This window comes from Microtus ochrogaster, linkage group LG7_11, assembly GCF_000317375.1.
Source record: "Microtus ochrogaster isolate Prairie Vole_2 linkage group LG7_11, MicOch1.0, whole genome shotgun sequence".
Taxonomy (NCBI): Eukaryota; Metazoa; Chordata; class Mammalia; order Rodentia; family Cricetidae; genus Microtus; species Microtus ochrogaster.
The window spans coordinates 23129277-23133432 of NC_022032.1; the positions used below are offsets into that span (position 1 = coordinate 23129277).

The 4156-nt window shown below is 38.3% G+C and overlaps 1 protein-coding gene across 5 annotated transcripts in view; it reads right to left on the reverse strand.

Annotated features, from left to right (window-relative positions):
- Tenm3 (teneurin transmembrane protein 3) overlaps positions 1-89 on the reverse strand; it is a 1721676-nt gene extending 1721587 nt beyond the window's left edge. For all 5 annotated transcript variants that reach the window (XM_026786916.1, XM_013352002.2, XM_026786915.1 and 2 more), the window contains exon 1: positions 29-89. The gene's annotated coding sequence lies outside the window, so the exon portion shown is untranslated. The remainder of the gene's footprint in view (positions 1-28) is intronic.
- Positions 90-4156: the final 4067 nt, after the last annotated feature.

Below are 4156 nucleotides of genomic sequence, written 5' to 3' on the forward strand. Positions count from 1 at the left end.
ATTTGTGTAAATATATATAAATACTTACTGTTGTTTTCTTGGGTAAAATCTATATTCACCACAGAAGTTTGAAGTTATTGCCTGTTAAAAAGTAAAAAAAAGACAAGAATATATTATTTCAAAACACAATAAAATCTATATTGAAATAACTAATAAGATTCCTTTATGTTCATAAATAAAAGTTTTCTAAATATAATATCCTGATTCTAGTTTATTTCTTGAATGAAGAACTAGAAAAGCTAACTAACTAAAAAAAAATTATCAATGTCCATTGCATGTTGCAAAATCCTACTCTTATCAAATATAATTTTGATTACAGAAAAAACAAAAATGTTCTAGGTGGAACAATGTATTCATTTTCCCATGTTTATAAGAATTATAATCATTAGTTTATACTGAATGACTAAAGAAAGAATCATTTGCATTTCATTCTGCTTAGAGACTTGGGCTTTCATGGTTTTCCAAGGTTCTTTTTGATGCAACAAACCTTTCCTAATCCATCAAATAAATCTGAAAATAACAAGAAAAAAGGGTATAATTAAGTTAGAGGCACAATCTGAACAAACAAAGAAGACATGAACAAATCCACAGATTAAATGCAACATTTCCCTGTATCCTAGACTAATCTGCAGTGAAAAGTTAAAGAGTTTATTTCATGTTTAATGTGAAACTGTATCATATTATTTGACCTGAAATAATGAACTTTAATTATCTCAGTTACTCAGGCCCAAAGACCAATTTATAAAATTACCCTGATAACTGGGGCAACAGGAGTAGTTTTCATGAGTTATTTCTCTAAAGTTAATTTTAATTTAAAGTTCGGAATGTGCCTAACACAAAAGGAAATGATAACAGTTAATTAAATATCTACAACCACAGACAAAATTATCAGAAAATATTTAACATAATGAATTTCAAGAGGAGTAAATATTTTTTATTTCTATAAAAATACAAAAAAAAAAGGGGTGGGAGCTGTAGGCTAGGCTTACCACCATATCCATGACTTCACCTGTTCTGGGTGATTTGCTAGGTTTTCATCTTCTTGATTATTTCCTTCTCTTTTGAGCAGGTTTTAAACACAATTAGGGGATTGCTGCTTACCAGTAAAGTATACATGCAGTTACTGTGCTCTTAGGGGTATCATACCACGCTGGTCCTTGTGATTTATAGCATCATAGGTGGGTAGGACAGATGCTGCTTTCCTCTTAGGGAAGCTTGGCACAGCCACATTGCTGGGTATCCCGGCCCCCGACTGCGCTCTAAGTGCTGAGAACCCAGCTTGCGGACTTCGGGCAAGGGGCTGGAGATTGAAAATACACATGCAGAGAAAGACCAACACACAGACCATTCCAACACTGGTACCCAAAGCCCTTCTTTAATAGCACCATGGAGGCTTAAATACCTGCAGTCAATGGCCAACAGGTGAAAATCCTATCCTCTGATCATCTAGGCTAGGCACAGCTTCTAGTAACTTCAATTAGAAGGCACTAGACAGGGAAGAGCAGCTGAAGGCCAGGAATCAATTGATCCCAACACCACATCTGATAGGAATGGGGAAAGTCAAAATGGCGTCACAACTGCTTAACGAATATCCAGCAAAGCTGAGCCACATAATGGCTTCTGTGCCACCTTTGGTTTTCATCTTCACCTGTTGCCTACTTGGTAGACTTATTATTTGCACAACTTGGGAATATTGGATTGATGGAAAATTTATTATGAATCATGTATTGTTTCTAATCTTACCAGTGCAAGTCCTGAACATGCTACCCTCCTCCTCTGAGGGAGATACCTTTATCTACTTGAAGGTCTTCCCTACACCTTGGAGGTTGTGTTACACATAAAGAATCCAAAGGTCTCTTTATGAGGCTATGAGATAGTCTTGAAACATTTGCCCCTGTACTTACTCAGAAAAAAAGGTAATCAAAACAAAGTAAACTTAAAAAGGTCAACAAGATTTGGTGGAATAAAAGAGCTGGCCACAGGTTGGATTACAAGTCTCTTCCCACTATACACTAGGCAATTACATAACATACACAGCAACAGAGGTAGGGTATCTGAAGTTACCTCTGCCATACCCAGAGACTTTTACCTTTGAGCAAAGAATGATGTAAAAAGATGAATGAATGAGTGAAATGTGTCAGGACCTCTCCTTCATAGAAATGTTAGCACATGCAGAGCCGCTATAATGTCATATGACCAAGGTCCAACAGAATGACAGGATTAAGGATAATCCTGGAATTATAACAAACTCTATAAAGATATAAAATATAGACATTGTGTTGTACCAAAATCTAAATAATTACCGCACCAGCTTTGGTCTGATTTTTCTTGGGCACTTTGACCTTTAATAGTTAATAATACACTGCTTGGGAAATGTCGATCTGCCTGGGCTGACTTGGAGATTTTGTTTTGGTCTACTGTATACTTATAACCACAAAAAACTACTAGCCTGAGAATAGGCTGCCATATGCCTATATATTCTTAAAAATTGGTTTATAGGGTTAATGTGCAAAAATGATTATAAAAGATATCTGCAACTGTTTATCAATGGTGATTAAACTTGAGAAACATTATTGTAAAAGATAATTCTGTTCTGTCATAATTTATCAATAATGACTAAAAGATATGCAAGGGGAAGTGAACCACATGTCCAGAAACCAAAAATGTTATGGTCTATGTTTTGGAACAACATGAATCTATTGCTTCCTTCTGAATTCTGTATAAATAGAGAAGCAGTCTGGCTGCTAGCCAGCCAGGCTGCAAGATTCTCAGTCAGGCTGCAAAAATCTCCTAAGTATTATGCCTGGCTCATTTTTTCCTTGCTTACTCCTTACATCCTCTTGGGACCTGTCCACTGCCAGGGTTGGCTCGTGACAGAAGCTTGCTTGGTAACTTCTGATACCATGAAAGCTATTCCTCGGAGAGAAGCATTTCAGGTCAATTCTAGCTCATGGACCTCTGGATCCTGTGTCTGACTTACATGGTGTCTTCAGCAATACCAGTCCACCTTCCACCTTTTGGAGGTAACCAAAGGCAAAGCAATAGCCTTCATGTTTGGGGAGTCTATTGAACAATCCTGACCAACGCCTCAATACAGTGCTTCTAATGCCTGTATGTTGAGGTTTTTCTTAGATTGTCTTTGGATCTTGGATTGGAGCATTGTTAACTTAGAAGAAAAAAATCTTAATTTAAACTATGTAAGTATATTTATATAATTCTTAAGTGAGTTATAGAATTTTTCCATTCAGGAAGATAGCTAATGGTTTGATTCTTGATGACTTTCTTGGCCGTTCTTACCATTACTCTTCTTTTTCTTCTGTGTTTATCTCATTTCCTGCTCACCGATTAGAGCCACTGCCCACTTTTCTACTTCTCCAATCAGAGTATCTGTACCTCACTGCTCCATTCTCCACAGCTCCCTTTCACCATGGCAGCATTTCCTTTTTTTAACTTTTTTGATTTCTGCAGTTAGTTTAGGACATGTGCTAACATCTGAAGATTTGGAGCTGGGATCCCCAGGTGAGTGAATATGCTCTGTGTTAAACATGATTTTGGCATAAGTAATCTTTTATCATAATTATACATTTCCATTCTATTTATCTATATTATTTTCTTTCTCTAGTCAAAATTAAGATGACAAAGTAAGGAAACTTTTGAGATATTTCTGAGTAGTATGTCCAATATCATTTTGAAAATTGGTATTATTCCAAAGTATTTCCACCTGTAGGAAAATGGCCTTTAATATAAAATTAGAAGAGTGTCACTTTTGTGCAAGCAAGATATGGCCCCACCTTTCACCTGCCATAGTAGAGTGGTAGGGGAAAGATCCCTCCCCTGAACACTTGCCCCCTGAGGCTGGGGGGAAAACTGGTCCTGAGGTCAAGAGAGCAGAACTGACTGGCCATGCCCTTTACCTGCTGCAGTGCTTAGGAGAGCAGGCCCTGCACCTCTCCAGGACAGCAGCTTGGAGCTGACACTGTTGGAGGTGGGGCACAGGTGAGCTGGCCCTGAGGGTGTGAGAGCAGGAGAGCTGGCCCTGCCCTCCTTATCTGTCAAGTGCTGCCTTGACTGGGGGGAAAGACACCCCTCCTCGCAACCTTCAGCAGAGGAAGTGCTGGCCCTGGGGTCATAAGAGTACGAGAGCTGGCCCTCACCC